Raw genomic sequence first — 19008 nt, forward strand, 5'->3', positions numbered from 1 at the left:
CACGCCCGGCTAATTGTTTTGTATTTTTTAGTAGAGACAGGGTTTCACTGTGTTGCCCAGGCTGGTTCCGAACTCCTGAGCTCAGGCAATCCGCCCACCTCGGCCTCCCAAAGTGCTAGGATTACAGGCGTGAGCCACTGCGCCTGGCCTCAGGTTGCTTTTAAGTGATTTTCATTTTACGCAACTATATGGAACACAGTTATTAATATATTACTTAAAAACAAACTTGAGACATAGTAATCTACGTATTTCCTTATTAACACGCCAAACGAGAGGGTAGCAGCAGTGCTAATAATGACCATAATTTGAGAGCAATGATAAATGCCAGTTACTCTTTCAACACACCTGCATCACTATTATGTAACAGGAAAACTGACCATTTCTCTGATGACTGTAAATGTCATGGGCTGTGCTACCTCCATTCACGCAGGAAGGAAATACTGAATTTCAGTGAAAAGCTGGTAGAAATAAGGATGTTTTTTTCCCACCCCAAAGTTCACAGATATCCTGAAGTCCATGCACTCACCACCACAGGCCCACGGTTCAGGACGCCGTCTTTAGGAAATCACTCAGAACTTCACACTACGTCAAGACCCTGGGCCATGAGCTTCAGCAAATCCCTAGATTCCAGAGTCCAGACTACAGAAGCGACCGACTGAACCCCTTTCAAAGCAGAGGGCTCTTTTGTTGCTGTGAATCCCAGGAACGCCTGCTGGTGTGAGGAGGCAGCCTGACAGCAGGAAGCGCCCGGGCCTGGACCTAGACTCCCCTGGTTTGATGCTCTGCCCATTAGCTGCCTGTTTCCTCGGCAAGGCCTCTTTCAACTTGCGAGTTGAAGGAAATCTTTGCAGATCACCTGGTTTAAGCCCCCTCTTACGCACAGAAACTGTGCTTCTCACAAGCTCCCTCTAAGGAAAACCCAAGAGCAGTCCATTCCAGAAACTCTGTCCTTGATTTTCTAGCAAAGCGAAAGTCCTTGTTTTCAGGTCAAGTGATTCATCTACACAAAGCCACCAAAACCCACACTTGCAACTTCAAATTCATCAAAGCAAAAACTTAGAAAAAGGGCGAGATATTTTTAAAATGTATCAGAAATCTGCACGACAAAAGAGAAAACGTAAACTGTGACACGGAGGCAGAGACTGAAAAGAAAATCATGTTCCAAAGGGTCAGTGCACATGTCTGTATTCAGTCTTTTTTTTCTGGTCTCGCTCTGTCACCCAGGCTAGAGCACAGCGGCCTGATCACGGCTCACTGCAGCCTGGACTTCCCAGGCTCAAGGGATCCTCCTGCCTCAGTCTCCCAAGTAGCTGGGACTACAGGCACCTGCCACCATGCCCGGCTCATTGTTTTGTATTTTTTATAGAGACAGGGTTTTGCCATGTTGCCCAGGCTGGTCTGGAACTCCTGGACTCAAGCAATCCTCCCACCACAGCCTCCCAAAGTGCTGGGATTACAGGCATGAGCCACCCTGCCCGGCCCAGTCATTTTTTAATAAACAGAATGCATTACTACAAATTATATCCGGGTGAATGAATACAATAGAGTCTCTCTCATCTGTGTATAATGGTTTGGGAAAGGTGGAGCAGGAAGTAGTGTCCCCCGACCTGGCCTTCCACTCAACCCTGGAATCGTCCCATCACTAGGAGGTAGAAGGTAGTGACCAGAAAGAGAAACTGGTGGCCTTAACTCTGACTTTTTCTGTACCCAAGAGAAAGGTGAGCCACTCTTCTCCTTCCCAAAAAAAGATTCTCTGGAAGTCAGTCAGCCAGGAGTTAAATGGACTCCTTCAAGCCCCTCCCCACGCCAGCTTCTGAGCCAATGCCTGCCCTGTCCATACCTCCGCTCCCATACATGCCTGAACCTCCCAGCACCTGGGCAGGGCACGACCCTGCTGCCCCGCAGAGGCCCGGCAGGGTGGGTGGGCAGGGTCACCAGCATGGCCTCAGGGCAGACTCTGGCCCCCATCTACAAGAGGAGTATGCCTTCCTCAGACGCTGGGTGTCTAGGCACTGGGCTGGGACCATTTCATGAGCCCAGTCACAGCCCAGGGCTTCCTCAGGCTGCACCAGGATAAGGCCCACCCAGATCCCAACCCCAAAGAAACCTCTTCAGGCCACTGCCCTCCCACTTCAACCAGGGAATGTGCCCAAGAGTTAAGGTTGTCCCAAAGCGCAAGGCATGACACATGTAGAAACTATAAAGATTTTTTGGTGATTTCTTATTTGCCCAAACCTGAACACAGTCCACGTGGGGTCTCGGTGTCTCTGCCTCTCTCTCTCTCACATGTAACAAAACCATTTTCAGAGAAGCCTGGCATCTAGGGACCTCCCTCCTCAGGCCCTGACTGGCCTTTCCACAGTAGGGTTCTCAGCTGTAACTGGTTTCTCCCTTTACTGGAACTCTGGGCCCACCAAACTAAGGATGAAGTTATCAAGAAAGCAAAGACCCTTGGTTGATACACAGGGAGCCTCAGATGGAGAGATCCAAGAGGTGGTCAAAACCGTGGAAGGAGTGGTTACACAGAGAACCTCAGAGGTAGATGCCACCAGCAGGGAAGAGGTGTGAATGGCAAGGATGCAGGTGAGGGCCTGACTCCTGGCCAGCACACCTGGGGTTCCAGTGCTAATCCACAGCAGAGGTTCTCAACTTTGAATATGCATCAGAATCACCCGGGGAACTCCTTCAACAGGACGAATTCCAGACCAACCCATCCCACGTGGGTGAGTTAGGAGATTCCAGGCAGGTCCCTGGAATTTACCTTTCTCCACAGCCCAGGACCACATTCTGGAAACCCCATGTTGGGGCACCATCCTATCCCGTCACCTCCTCTGCAACAGTGCCAAGGGGCTGTCTGTGCCACAGTGCCTTCTATGCCCACTGAAAATCTTGGTCCCTTGAAGGGAATAGATACATCTCTCAGATAGAATTCTAAATAACTAATGTAAATACAACCCCTACTGGAGGTAGAGCTGAACTCCCTCTTCCTTAAGTGACTTCCTTCCAAAGACGGCAGTGTGGAAAGAAAGGAAAAGTCACTTGACAGTGCAGTCTCCTGACAAACGCTACCTGGGCCAGGTGATCAAGGTCAACATCATCAACCATCGTTAAGTCATGCTGATCGCATGGACCCTTAATGGAAAATGGCACATGACCTCGGTGGCCTTCCTCCCCAAACCGGTAACTCCAGACTAACATGAAAAAAACATCTGACAACTCTCAACTGAGGGACAGTCTACAAAACACCTGAAAAGCAGCTGTGTTCCTCAAATCTGTGAAGTCATTAAAAACAAGGCGAGTCTAAGAAACTGTCCCGGATCAGAGGTGCTACAGAGACCAAGGGAAATGTGCCCTGGATGGGATCCTGGGACAGAAAAAGGATGTCAGGGCAAACAAACTATGGACTTAACAATAATGTACCAATACGGGTTAATTAGATGTAACCAAAGTACTATAGTAACGTAAGATGCGAATCACAGGGGAAAGTAGACACAGTTTGTATCAGAATCCTCTGTATTATCTTTGAAACTTTTCTGTAAATTTAAAATCTATTCTAAAATTAAGGGCTTACTTAAAAAAAAATACTATATGTTTTTATGTGTAATATTATATAAAAGCCTGTATGTATAAGGTAACATGGTTGACATTCAACAATAACAAATTACACTGTGGAAAAGTTAAAACACTGCTCAACAAAAGGAGATAAATACCCCTATTGATCAGCTTAATACACTAATGTGAGGGTATCACATGGCTGAAATGCAATACAATTTTCTGCCTTCTCCAGATAACATACTATGTGTACTTGAATATGTAAAATGATATACTACATGTGTTTATAAACAAACAAAAAAATCTTATTCCCTTGAATGAGACCAAATAAGGACTTAACACATGAAATTCTCTCCTTCTGAAGGCCCAAGAACCAGGAATCTAGGTATTCGATCAATCTTTAAAATTGTATCAAACTCAGATTTAAATTATCATTATTCGCAAATTAAGTTCATTCAAAACACTAAGCATTAATTATTATAGTAAATCACCAAAACCAGTTTACTTTAATCCATGTCACCAAAAGCTAAGGGAAATGTCTGCTGGTTCAGTGTCAAATAGGGGATAAATCACTATGATTTTACTAGTTTTGAATGCTAGCATTAATTTAGTTTCAGATGTTAAACACAGTTTAAATGTAAACCCTGCAATCAGTTCCAACCTTTAGAAAATAGTTTTGTAACAACTTACTGTCAGAGCAGTACAGTAATCTGGGTACTGGTTAGAAGTACCAGTCTTGACGACTGAGTAGTCAGTACTGAGTAGAATTTGCAACACCACATTTGAAAAACACAAAAACGGACCGGGCTCAGTGGCTCACACCTGTAATCCCAGCACTTTCGGAGGCCAAGGCAGGCAGATCACAAGGTCAGGAGTTCAAGACCAGCCTGGCCAATATGGTGAAATCCCGTCTCTACTAAAAATATAAAAATTAGCTGGGCATGGTGGCGCACACCTGTAGTCCCAGCTACTCAAGAGGCTGAGGCAGAAGAATTGCTTGAACCCAGGAGGGAGAGGTTGCAGTGAGCCGAGATCACGCTACTGCACTCCAGCCTGGGTGACAGAGTGAAACTCTGTCTCAGAAAAAAAAATACAAAAATGAACATCTACAATGGAATAAGAAATAAACTAAATTTCCAAACGCAGTTCAAATGAAACCATCAATAGGATAAAAAAACAAACCTGTAAAATGTGTGCACAGGATTGATTTGCAATATTCATTACTAATCCAAAAGAAGTAATGTGATTAAATTACTTACATCTCTATATTAAATGTGATGGCATGATGCATTTATGCCATTATCAATTTTAAAAAAAACAAGGAAGTATTAGTGTGCTACATGACACCTGCATTCCACTCAAAGCGCCAAGTAGTTTTACTCATTTTTAAGAGATAAAGCTCTTAAGCAATAAACAACACGTAAGTAGAGTTCACATTATCTGAAAATTGACCAACAAATCATGTGTTCATCCTAAGCAAACTAACTGAGCTTCATCCAGGCCCTGGAATAATAACAGCCATCCTGGCATGAGAGAATAGAGGTGCTTCACCCCAGCTGTGGTGGGGACCGGGCTTACAATTGGCATGCGAACATCTCAGCTCAGGTGACAATTCCAGTATCCAGGGGTTGCCTGTGTACTGAAGAGCTTCTGAGGATCTCGAAGAAAATACTATCCTCCGGAATGCTTCAAATGAATTCTGCCTGGCCTTGAGGGGGGGGTTAGAGGTTAGAGGGGGACTTCCCATATGTGCTTCCCCCACCCAGAGATGGCGAACGTCATTTTCCATACTTGTTAATTAAGATTACGGTGGATTGTGAGCTTGTAAGAACTCTACACTGGTTTACAGGCTCCCTGAGGGCCAGTGTTTGTCTGGTTTGCTGTGGTTTTCCCACGGCACCCAGCACAGTGCCTGGCCCACAGCCGGTCCTTTGTAGGTATGAACTGCAGGTACACGACTGAGTGAAAACACAGCCAGGAGAACAGTCTGACCTGTCGGTGGCATCAGGATGAACAACACAGCTTTTCCACATCTCTGCACCCATACACTTCCAGTCCTCCTAACTATATTCAGAGAAAAGCAACAGCAACATCAATTTACACATAAGTCAGTTCATCCCATGCCGCTTTGAAGAAAAACAATTCCCTAATCATCAACGTTCTGTCCCATCTCAATTTTAACACAGGGAAAGTTGGGGCTATAAAACGTTGTGAAAGCACATTACAGGCAACCCCTAGTTTCACAGAACACAAAACAGAGGTCAGGAGAGTTTAAAACTTCGCTATGCAATTTGAGCCAAATTAGTAGCAAAGGAAAAGGAGACTCTCCATCTCTATTCCTCATATGAATCCAGATTGCTGAAGTTCGGATTCACATGAGCCATTAATAAAGTTCACAATGGGGCCAGGTGCAGGGGGCCGGGCGCAGTGGCTCACGCTTGTAATCCCAGCACTTTGGGAGGCCGAGGCGGGCAGATCACCTGAGGTCAGGAGTACAAGACCATCCTGACCAACATGAAGAAACCCCATCTCTACTAAAAATACAAAATTAGCCGGGCATGGTGGTGCATGCCTGTAATCCCAGCTACTCGGGAGGCTGAGGCAGGAGAATCGCTTGAACCCGGGAGGCGGAGGTTGCGATGAGCTGAGATCGCGCCATTGCACTCCAGCCAGGGTGTCGAGCGAAACTCCATCTCATAAAATAAAATGTAAAGTTCAGAATGACACTATTTGAATCCAGCTCCCATTGTAATGGAAAGCCAAGCAGTCACTGCGCGAAGGCAAATGTTTTGAGGGAGGACCGGACTTCAATAACATCAATACAAAGCCAGAATGAAGTCCAGGGCCAGGCGCTCTGGAGCTAGGACATCCCACATGCCACACTGCTTGGGCCTGATGTTTCCCCATGGCCACTCACCACAGGACCCCAGTGGGCCAGTCACTGTGCCGTGGTGAGGGACCCACGCTTTCCTCATCTAAATAAGGGCTAATTAACAGCACTGGCCTCTCTCTACCTGACAAAGTTAGAATCAAATGATACAAAGTGTGCAAGTAATAAAGAGAAAAACACATTGTTCCAAAGTTGCAACTTCAGAACTTTCCAGTCTGTCCAAAGAATTACTATTAATTTCTCAGAGGTCTTTCTCAGTCCATATGAGATGGGACCACTGAGGAAAGGAAAAGATTGATTGTACTTTTAACTACCTCCACCAAGGAAAGCTCCAAATTTTGCAAAGTGCTGATTTTGTGCTTATCCTAGAAACGGCACAGGAAGAGAGGGGTAAGAAGCAACAAAGTCAAAGGGAAGAACAACGGAACAGGAAATAATTTATACAAAGCAGACAGTGAGAAGGCCAAGGGAACTTCTAATTGACAGTTCTCTTCATCTCGAGGCTTATCCTACTTGATCAAGTAAGGGCCTATTTTAAAGAAAAAAAGTACATTCAGACAGCAAACATCATATGCTAGCAGCAGCCAGGTAATAAGCAGCTTTGTAGACACTGGGAGTCAGCGACTAACAGCCAGATCAGAATTTTCCCTTTCCTTTTCCCTTCGTAGGGTCTAATTTGTGATATTTTTAGTCTCTCTCCCCTGAGGAGTTTATTTTAGAACTATGCAAAGAAGGAAATTAAACATTCAAAAGCTAACATATGTGACCAGCTCAAAAACTATCAGGCTGAACCTAGAATCCTATGAACCTTAGTAACAACAAAGACAAATTTTCTTCTGTAGACAATCACCAACGTAAGGCTTCTGAGCTAAGAAAACAGATGTCTTTGATTAGGCCAAACTCTGAAAATCAATTACTTATTAAAAGTAATTGATAAAAGCTCCCTCATTACTTCCACATCAGTGGGCATTCTGAGGAGAATGTACTTTCATCACATCCCAGCCGGATATCAAAATGTTTCCCGCAAAATCAGCATTTTGTATGTTTATGGTCCAAATATGTTGAATGAGAAAATAAAAAAGTAACGTCTGTCATTACTTTAACACTCATATTATTACAGATCAACAAAAAACATGGCTAAGTCAGTTACATTACAGTTTCTCCTTTACCCATTTAACTGCATACATGTATAAATTGTGTTTAGATAGCTACATATGTATTTTTTCACTATGTTTATTAAAATGGAAAAGAAATGGATCTCCAAAGGCAACTGTGTGAAGGAATGCATGTGCCTCTGGCTTAAATATTGAAATAAAGCAGAGCAGCATTCACTTATATCAAGGTTGCTTAAATACTGACATTTTGAACTGGTTAATTCTTTGTTGTGGAGGCTGTCCTATACATTGCAGGATATTTAGTAGCATCCCTGGTCTAGCATCTCCCGCTAAATGTCAGTAGCACCCCACAGGCATGACAATGAAAAATATCTCCCGACATCATCAAATGTCCACATGGGCAAAACTGCCCCAGCTGAGAACCACGAATTTATAGACGTGGGTTCGGATCTCAATTAAGTCTCTCAAAATACTAACATTTAAAAAGATATTTGTGTACCTGCACAAGTAAATTGTTTCTACTTCCCAATCTAGTTCTAATAACTAATAAGATCTAAAATGAATGAGAAGCAACATATATGAATGTGCAGTGTATTGAAAACATATTTTCTTCCTTATACATGGAACCCTCAGCAACCGGAGGCATTCATGAAAGGAAAACCTGCTTCTTAAGAAGACGGAATCGGCTGCACCCACTGGGATGTCTGAGGGATAAGGTGCTTGGCACAATCAAGTTAAGAAGCAACAAATTCAACACTAGACACCTATTCTGTAGGTGATCAATCAACTGAACTTTAGTTCTACCCAGCAAAACTTCAAAATGAAAATCACCACAGCACGGGGTCTGACACCCTCCTCCTTTTTTAAAAAAGACGATAACGCCACGTTTCTTCATAGGCACCACTGGCTCTTGTCTACCGAACCATGTAAAACAGACCTAGTAAGGAAACTATGAAAAGGGAACTTAAGCAAGACAGATGGCTTAATTTAAGGGAAGAGAACCTTCTAAATCCAAGCTAGGAAGGTCCTAAGAAGACAGTAACAGAAGCACATAAAAAAAAAGTCCTATGAGTCCTATGAGTCCAAAGACAGATAGGAAACACACACACTTTAAGATAAACGGTGTTCAGGGTGGGAAAGACGGGATGAGGGGAGTCACACACAAAAAAGTGAGGGGAGAACCAGAAGAATGGAAAGAAAGAATGGAAATGGCTGGAAAGAAAAAAAAAATCTGTTTTTATAACCATCTTGCTAGATTCTGCTACCAACCTTGTTTCATTTTTTTAAATCATTTGATAAAAATTCACTCTTCACCTATATTAAATTTCCTGAAAACTGTCTCAAGATAACTCCCTGAATCCTTGTTATTTTTTGGTCTCAAAAATACTCAAGCAGCTTGTGGTTTTTATGTCAATGTCTCCAAGTTGGCTTCCATCATGCAAAGCAGTTAAAAAAAAAAAAAAAAGTTGTTGGGGAGGCTGTTTTCTTACCAATGCATCCCCACCCCCAACCTCCCACAGACGCACACAAACAGGAATACAAGCTTTTAAAGTGATTGTCCTTAAAATGAAGACAGCTGATGAGAGGGAAAGCGTGAAAGAGACAGCAACTGCTCTTCTCTCCTGTAGCCAGGCTCATAAGCGACATAATTAAAATATTTGTTGACTTGCAGACATCCTGAAATACTCAGTCAAAATTCTTAAGATATTAAACAGGCCGGGCACGGTGGCTCAAGCCTGTAATCCCAACACTTTGGGAGGCCGAGATGGGCGGATCACGAGGTCAGGAGATCAACACCATCCTGGCTAACACAGTGAAACCCCGTCTCTAGTAAAAAAATGCAAAAAACTAGCGGGGTGTGGTGGCGGGCGCCTGTAGTCCCAGCTACTCGGGAGACTGAGGCAGGAGAATGGCGTGAACTCGGGAGGCGGAGCTTGCAGTGAGCTGAGATCCGGCCACTGCACTCCAGCCTGGGCGACAGAGTGAGACTCCGTCTCGAAAAAAAAAAAAAAAAAAAAAAAAAAAGATATTAAACAGAGACACAACCTTTAAGGAAAATCGAAGGAGACATTGATGGACTTTGTCTTCCAAGATGGGCATGGGCGTCTTTCTAGGCATCTCCCTGTGATCTCACCATCGTCTTACTTTTCACTTCCGGGCTGCCCCCACCATTGCTGGGAAATTAAGCATGTTTAAGTAAACAAATCTTTGCCACCACACATCCTGGAACCTGCTAGGCACAGAAGTGCCACATGAGAGGCAGTGTGACTGCAAATCTAAACCTGTGAGTTGAAAGAAACCACCCAAGTTGCAGCCCCTCCAAAACTTGGAACACGCAGGAGCTTCTCCCCACAGAGACGCCAGACTCACAGTCCTGTCTCAGTCCCATCTGCTCCAGGGAGGGCTGCTCAATCCTCTGATGGCCCCAGTGGCCCTCCCAACACAAAAGGGTAGGTTCGAGAAGCTGGCACAGACAACTCACTTGGAAGAACAGCCAGTGTCAGAGTTCCCATCAGGACCTGTAGCAGCAGTCTCCCAAGAATCCATATTTGGACTTGACCTGGCCTCTCTCATGACCTCAGAAGCAGATTTCAAACCCACCTTAGAATTCAAGACCTTCCCAGATGTCATAAAAGCACAAAGGAAAAGGATTTAGTATGTCCTGCTACAAGGTTTTCAGCAAGAACCTACCTGCCTACCTTCACTTCAACAACAGCAACTCATTAAGGAAAAATGGCAGCAGCAAAAATGGCCTTGTGCAAGCTATTCCAACAGCACAAAGGCCCGGGGGCCACCTGGACGAGTGAGAAGACACATACTCCTGTTTTCTCAGCCCCCAGTGCAGAGAGACAAGGGTGGGGACCCACCACACAGCTACTAATGTAGAGGCACATCACCCAGGCATGTACGATGGCACCTACGTGGCCACTTGAACTAATACTCTGTGACTACAACAGAAAATATTCCCCCTCACCCAGTGCCACTGCAGTTCCCTCCAGTAGCAGTTCTCCCCAGGGGATGTTGGTGCTTCCTGCAGAGTTGGAGACTTGGGCAGGTAGAGGACCACCAGCCTACGGAACACGGCAAGGGGGCTGGGGGAGAGAAGCAGCCAGGCCAATGGTGCCCAGTGATGACCATCCAAGGCTTCCCTTCCTCCAGGGTATCAGTTATTCATTATGTCCTTCCAAAGTCCAGGGCCTTCCCCAACCACTTGGCTGATAAGGGGTTCCCAGAATGAACTTGTATGCAAGCTCCACTCCCTATCAATGATTTTCCATCAATGTTTCTCAAATCTTACACCATAATAAAAGTTTATGGTTCTGTTTTATGTATTTTCAGATACATCTTAATGAAGGGATGGCAGCTAGCTTGGTCAGAGTCTAGCTGTGGAACCTAAGACATGGCAGCCTCCCTTTCCTTAGCCATGAAGATACAAACAAAAAGTACCACATGTTCTGTTGGTGAGGACTCAATGAGTTATTACACGGAAAGTGCTTAGGACAGTGATTACAATGTGTGTGTGTTTGTGTTTGTCTGTGTCCGGGTGTGAAGGAAGAAGTTAATGTTCACTTCAAAAATATATGATTTTAGCTTGTACTTAATATGTATCAGAAGTATGAATACTCCAGATGGCTAGATAAAGAAAATAGACTACTATTCAGCCATAAAAAAAAGAATGAAATCATATCTTTTGCAGCAACACGGATGGAACTGGAGGCCATTATCCAGATGGAACCAGAGACTTGAAGGGTAATGGGGTGGGAAGGGGTGGATGATGAGAGATTACTCAATGGGTACAATGTATGTTATTTGAGTGATGGATACAATAAAGGCCCTGACTTCACCCACAGGCAATCTATGTAACAACATAACACCTGTACCCCATCACTGTCTAACAATGTCGTTTTTTACCTTTCCTACGGTGCCGAACAAATTTTTCAAAAAGAAATGTGCTGAATACTGATATACAAAAATGTTATTTTACACAGGTAACTTCTAGAATTCAAAGCACATTTTTAAATATTTGTAAAATGAACAAGGTATTTTGATGATAGATATTCACTTTTAACTGAATCTGATTTTAGTGCTCTAAAACATCATGCACTGAGTGCCTGAAGTATGGCATTATTCCTTATATTTAAAAAGCTTATACCTTTCCCAGTAAAGCATAATCATAATTACCATTATAATTATTCTACATTGCTTCCACTTTGTCTCTTTAGCTATCTCAGCTTTGGAAAACAGACAGTAAATGAAGCTTAAATCATGAAAAGTGTATAGACCCACACTCCGCAACAAAGCTGCCACTAGTCGCATGTGGCCAAGGCCAATCAAAATGCAGCGAGAGGGAGCCTCTTAAGATGTGCGGTAAATGTACATACTACAGGCTGAATTTCAAAGCCCTCACACAAATAAAAGAATATGAATTATCTTATTAATTACATTTTATATTGATTACATACAGAGTTTATATACATTGGGCAAAATAAAATATATGATGAAAATTAATAACACTTGTTTCGTTTTACATGTTTAATGTGGCTACCAGAACATTATGATTACATCTGGGGCTTGCATTTGTGGTTCACATTGTATTTCAAGGGGTCAGCACTGCTCCTGACAATCCATCAGTTCAAATGGCATTTGCAGGGAGAGAGTCCACATTAAAACACACATACACACCATTTTCTGCACTTAGTCTCCCCTCCTCCCATGACAGCGAGCCGGGCCCACGCTCAATTCCATGCAAAGCTCTAGTGGGGTAGCCCTGCCATTACTGCACAGGAGAACCCTGAACCAGTCCCAATGGAGAGAGTCTTTAAAAAGAAACTGACGATAAACTTAGTTTTGTTATCCCAATTAGCAAACTGTCAGTGGGTGGCCACAGATGACTTGTAGCTCAGCATGTGTGTATATGAAGAAGGGAATATTTAGATGCTGGGAGAAACAGAGAGGGAGCCCAGTCGTGCAGGCCCCTGACTGCCATGCTGGGGACTTGAGTCACTGACCTAAGGATGGTGGAGAGCCACCGTGTGCAGGTCGTGCCCAGACCTGACTGTCAGGGTGCAGTAACCCTGGGATGGATTGGCAGGAATGGTTAAAAAGCGGTTTTGATGTCCAAGGGAAGGAGAAAAAGGACAGCGGGGTTGAGATGTTAGATCTTTTGGAGGTAGAATCAATAGGGGTTGATAGCTAGTTGGGGGCTGAGGGAGAATTCAAGGATAACCGAGTGAGTCGGTGATGGGAAATATAACTGAGTAGGCAGGCAGGTTGCAGGAGATGCTGCAAATGGTTTGGGATGGTGGAAATGACCAGTAAGAACTTGGATAATTCTTAGGCATTAATAAATGTGAATGAATGAGCAAACAAAGCATGAATGAACATACAGATCTGGAGCTAGAGGGAGGTCAGTCATGCAGGCATTGCTCCTGCCTTATGTCTGAACAAGGCAAACTGGCCTAGGTCAGAAACATTCCAGCCATGCTCGGGGTGCACCTCACCACTGTCATGCACATTCTGCTAAGGGATATTTGCTCATGTGGCAAAGACTACACGGTCACAGAGACGGCAGGCTCAGAGGGGACGGCCTCTCCACCCTGGCTGCCACTGGCCCTTCCTTTTGCTTTGCTCTCTTCATCCAGGGTTCAGAAAAGACTTTCCTTTGCATATCCCTGATATTTTATCATGGTCTCAATCAAAGACAAACCAACCCCCAAATAAATGTCTACCTACCTAAGTTGAAGAGAAGCTTCCATAAATGAAATCGAGTCAAGATTTTTCTCTCTCTTCGATCACTCTACTTAAAACCTTTCCAGCCTTTGGAAGGCCAGCACCAAGGCTTGTTCCCTGTTATGGGGTGCTACAACCAACATGTAAAGAGCTGACATTCCCTCCATACTTGTGACTACTCTAACCAGCCCTGGTAGGTGTCCCCAAATAAACACAGATCTGAGATCGGGATGATGGGAGCAGATCTTCCTGAAAGCGTCAGCCCTGTTGTAGAACCTAGAGAGACACACTGGCAGGGGCTGAACTGTCCCCCCTAAATTCATATGGTGAAGCCCTAACCCCTAAGTGACTATATTTGGAGACAGGACACTTCAGGAGGCAATTAAGGTTAAAAAAGGTCTTAAGAGTGGGGCCCTGATCCAATAGGACAGATGTCCTTATAAGAGGAAGAGACACCAGACCTCTCTCTCAGTGCGTTCACAGAAGGCAGGCTACGTGAGCGAGGACACAAGAAGACGAGCCAGGAAGAGATTCTCAACAGAAATCAGCCCTGCCGGCCCCAGGGCCATGGACTTCCAGCCTCCAGAACGCTGAGAAAATAAATGTCTGCAGCTTCAGCCACCCATTCCGTTTGGTGTGTCTGTGTGTGTGTGTGTGTTGGTTTGTTTTTGAGATAGGGTCTCACACTGACACCCAGGCTGGAGTGCAGTGGCGCGATCTCCGCTCACTGCAATCTCCGCCTCCTGGGTTCAAGCAATTCGCATGACTCAGCCTCCCAAGTAGCTGGGATTACAGTCGTTGAGCCACTGCGCCTGGTCTCTGTGTTTTATTCTCTTAAGGCAGCTGGAGCTGACTAATACATGCCCTAAACAGGAATAAGCTCTCTCAACTTGAGGAGGCTTTCCAGGGTAACCCTGGCCCATAACCAGGAGGTGAGGACAAGAGAGACTGACATTGCTCCTGCCGGCCTCCCCTCACACCACTACCGGCCTCCCCTCACACCACTCAACCTCAGTCAACTCACACCCAGAATCTTCTCAGCCAATATCCACACACAGCTGCGACACGGCAAAGGCAGACACCCAAGGACACTGTGTTTCATAAACTGTCTCAGGATAAAACAACTCTACCCAGCAACACGTGGGTGCTCCTCATGTACGGCCTGCAGAAGGACTTAACCCCAAATTCAAGCTCCGTCATCCCTAGTCTCCTACCTAGAAATAAGGGCCAGAACCAAGTGCGCCATGTTATTCTGACTCTTAAAATGATGGTGTACGTGAAGAGGACTTTGCAAACGATGAATGAGCGTGCATGCATTAGTACATGCCATTCTCTCATCATGGCATTTTAGGTCCTCACTAACAACTGGGCAACAGGAGCACCCCACTTCACAAAACTGTCTCAAAAGAAGCAACTGCAATACTTAAAATTCTGAGCGCACTTGAAGCTTCTTTTCTTAAAAACACTACAAATACAATAGTAGAAAGAAGGGGTGACACAAATAACTAACTTACCAGGCCAGGATCACAAATGCTCTGCCCAGCGTTTCGAATTCAGGTTGATATGAACAGACTAACCTACAAAAGTAAACCATTCAGCCAGCCCACCAGGTAACGCAGGTGGGTATGGGTCTGGCTTTGTTTCTGTTGTTGCCGTTGTTGTTTTTAAATGTAGCTTCAGGACTACAAATGACTCATGTGACAGAAAATTTGCCAAACAGAGAGGCCAACAGACTAAATTCTCCCATTGTCTGAACATCCTGAGGTCAAAGCCTTCCAGAGTAGACAGAAGTTTCTGAGATTTACAAGAACGCTGGAGATCTCGTACCACTCGAATCTCAGTGGGAGGCTAGAGCTCCAATACGGACAGGCTGGGAACTCAATATTCACATATTCAATAAGTATTTGTTGCACACCCATTGTGTATAAGTGACAAGACCAGTCTGCCCCCAAGGGGTTCAGAATTTATTAAAGAAAAGATGAAGGCAAAAAAAAAACCATAGGGGAGGGCATGGTGGCTCAGGCGTGTAATCCCAGTACTTTTGGAGGTCAAGGCAGGAGGCTCACTTGAGCCCAGGAGTTTGAGACCAGCCTTGGCAAAGCAGCAATACCCTGTCTCTACAAAAAAATGAAAATAAAAAAATTCCCTGGGCATGGTGGTGCACACCTGTAGTCCCAGCTATTCGGAGGCTGAGGTGGGAAGATGGCCTGAATCCAGAAGATCAAGGATGCAATGAGCTGTGATCGTGCTACTGCACTCCAGCCTGGGTGACAGGGTGAGACCCTGCTTTAAAAAAAAAAAAAAAAAAAAAACCTGTAGGAAAGAATATCACACATGACAAATCAGGGACACAAAGATTGTGCTGTGGAGGTTTAACGATGATGCCATCCCCTCTAGTTTGGAGTTGATAAGATGTGGGGAAGAAAAGAAATAAGAGATGACCCTTGGGATGAGTAAGAACTCAGGACACTTGAGGCGACTCAGCCTGGTCAGGGACAGTGACACAGTGAGACATCACTGTGACACTGCTACCTCAATCAAAATAACTTTCATTTCCACAGTTTTGAGAAATAAGATTCTGGAGGTAGGAATGTATGTGCCAGTGCTTGTGTGTGTGGATGTGTGTCACTGGGCAGAGGTAATACTTGTTAACGTTCATTTACCTTTAGAAATAAACATACTCTGGGATATGTTCAAAGGAAAATACAGGAAAAGAATAGAGTCTAACTTTTTAATTGTGCTATTAAATGGCCTAAAGAAATGCAAAACTATTTTTGCTTTAGCTGCATACTTTTGATAACCCATTAAAAGGCTATCATGACCTTCTTCTGAGTTGGCTTAACTCAGGCATGGAACAACACACATGAAATCACGTTTTAGCTTAGGCCCTTTGAAAACGTGCCATGAAGTACTTCCATCACACATTTTAGGAAAGAGAAACCATTTGGAAGTGCCACTTGCCATCCCTCTGGATGAGAAAACTAATTTCCTAAGCCTCTGAAGTGAGTTGTGGGGAGTTTCCAGTTCACTTGTGAAAACAGTTTTCCCAAACATCGCTCATCATCCTCCCCTGCAGTTCCGGCAAGCAATTTTGGGCTCTTCAGTCATTAAGCCTCATTTTTAATGTCAGAGAATGGATTCCACAAGCCTTGTCTCCCCCAGTGCACATGGCAAGCCAGTCCGAGCAGTTAGAAAAATGGGTGTCCCATAGAGCAGCACAGCCTGCTCTAGCCAGGGCAAATTAAGCTAGCGCAACTGATCAAGTAAAGGACTCCAGTACATTCTGCGCCATTCGCGGAGTCTTCGGGTATTTTAAAAGGTTATCCAGTCTGTGCACATGCAAGGAAGATTTCCGGTGTATTTAAAATGGATGATAGTGCATTTCTCAAATATAGTACTGTGTACATAAGATCTGCTGTTTGTTGGAAAAGCTAAATAACCCAAAATGTAAATGACAGAGCCTGGGAATATGTCAGGGTCAAACAGAGCAGGGATGAAGAAGATTTAAGTATGCAGAGCGTCCTAAGCAAAACACAAAGCCTGAAAACTGAGCACAGCCACCTGCAAGGCACCTTCAGCAAGCCCCACGGTTAACAGGGTCAGTTTCTCCACAAGTGGACAGAGGGGCTTATGCAGCAGCCAACTCTTCCTGATGGTAATTTGTGACCCAATTTCATCCAGTGTTTCATGATCAATCCCCCTGAATGTTTATGAAGCAGGAAAGAAGCTCAGAATCCAGGAGAGGCCTCCCGGACAGGAAGTGGGCCAGGCACCTCCACAGCTTCCTATGCCTAAAGTTCTCCATTTCAGCCCCAAGTAGCCGCCAGAAGACCACTAAGATTCCGCCACCTTCTCCAATCAAAACTACATCTAACCAACCCAGGGGAGGATATACTGAGGTAGGATTTTCCGTTGTGTTCACTTCTTCACAAGCAGGGTTAACACTTGCTTCTCAGGAAATCCCTGTTCCAAACATCAAAAAACCTCCATGTCTAGCCCAATCTCCAGGTGAAGTCAATTTCTTCTCCACGTGTCCGATGACCGCCATTCTCTTTACATAAAACTCGCATAGGCTTGAATCCTGTTACTAATTCACCTGCTTATCTATGAAGCTTGGAAAGTGAATTGAGGGAGTGTTCACAAGCACAGTTCCGTTTCGGTAAGTTAAAGCAGCCCAGGTTAATTTCATTTTCCGTCACTTTTGAGACTTGATAACTACATCTAAAACAGAGGCATGAAAAACACCCTGAATCACTTTCATTCCTACACAAAATCCCTTCGGAGAAGCGGGAACTGGGCCTGGGCCAGGAAGGGACTCCCCTACCTGTGGGTCCCACCAAGCCACGCCCACCGGCCTCTCAGGGTGGTTTCTTTCTGGGTCGAGGGATGGAGCTGGCCCATGCGATATTTTAGGCCCCCTCCTGCCCACACTGGGGCCTGCTCATCCCATTATGCATATGCAAACTTGGCAGAAGCGGCCTTAAACCTGTTGGCAAAATAAACAAAGCCAAATAAAGAGGAATCTGCCAACCTGAATTGTGAGAAGTGACCAAGGCCGACTACACGACTCCACGCCCGCTCGGCTTTGTCCCTGAAGCTGCTACAAAACTAGTTTAAGTCAGGTGCCTGGGGTCCACCAGCCAATGACCCCTAGCATCCAGCGCAGACCTTCACAGAGATCCTTATTGTCTACAAATTACAGCGTTTTGCAAATTAAACCCCTCCCCACAATGCCAAGCTAACTGTGCTCATAAGGGAGTTACCGTCCATGCCTTAAAACTCACACATCAAATTTTTCCAAAACCACTGGGTGATTAAATCGCCCTGAAAAACACCGAGAGGGCCGAGCGGTTGTGAGAAACTTTGGTTCAGGTGGCTGTAAGAGTCCTGTAAATCTGGGGCAGGGCGCAGAGCCTGAAGCCGGGCACAAAAGCTCCCTTCGCCGAAGCGAAGACCTCCTTTATGCGATGTGACAGCAGCTTTGTGCGCGATCATAAATAGTTGTAATAAACACAGTTAAGTTCTCCCGGCCGATCGCGGCCTCCCCGGTCCCTGCGCCGGGGCCCTGCGATCCGCGGCTATTCTTCCCCGGCACACGCGCCCTGGCGACCCTGGCCACCGCACGGTCCCACGCTAGCCCCGAGCTCCGTGCCAGCCGCCCGCCCGCAGGCCAGGCGCAGCCTGCGCACCCGGGGGTCTCCAGTCCCCGGGCCCCGCCGCCGGGCCCCCTGCCCTGATCCCCGCCCGCGCCCTTGGCTGGCGTCCCCGCCCCTGCGCCGGCCCCCGATGGTGGGGGTTGGGGATGGGAAGGCGGGCAGGAAGGTGCCGAGCCGGGAGATGCCCGGCAGCCCACAGTCGGGGGCGCCCAGGCCGCGGCTGGGCCGAGAGTACCGGTGGGGCGCGGAGGGGACCCGCTCCCGCAGCCCCTTCCCGGGCGCACCCCGGCCCACGAGCCCCGCCGCGCTCCCAACTCCGCCCAACGACCCCAAGTTTGTGGCCCCCGCCCCGCGCCCGCCTGGCCGTGCTTACCTCGCTGTGGGCCGCCCGCGGAGCCGGAGGGCAGCGGCGCGGGTCCCGGGGCGGCGGCCGCGCTGCGCCCGCCCAGGCGCCGCTCTTTGTCTGCGCCGCTCCCTCCTCCCGCCGCCGGGCGGACGCTGCCGGCCCGGGCGGACCCCGCCGGCCCGGGCGCCGCGAGCCTGCCCGCAGCCGAGCCCTCCCCTC

General features: G+C 46.2%; 1 protein-coding gene across 3 annotated transcripts in view; it reads right to left on the reverse strand.

Annotated features, from left to right (window-relative positions):
• NCK2 (NCK adaptor protein 2) overlaps positions 1-19008 on the reverse strand; it is a 151796-nt gene that overhangs the window by 132233 nt on the left and 555 nt on the right. For 2 of the 3 annotated variants that reach the window (XM_025354628.1, XM_025354626.1), the window contains exon 1: positions 18817-19006. The gene's annotated coding sequence lies outside the window, so the exon portion shown is untranslated. Of the gene's footprint in view, positions 1-18816; positions 19007-19008 lie in introns of those variants that run through there. The other variant, XM_025354629.1, reaches the window with a different exon arrangement.

The sequence above is a fragment of the Theropithecus gelada genome, chromosome 13 (genome assembly GCF_003255815.1).
Source record: "Theropithecus gelada isolate Dixy chromosome 13, Tgel_1.0, whole genome shotgun sequence".
NCBI lineage: Eukaryota > Metazoa > Chordata > Mammalia > Primates > Cercopithecidae > Theropithecus > Theropithecus gelada.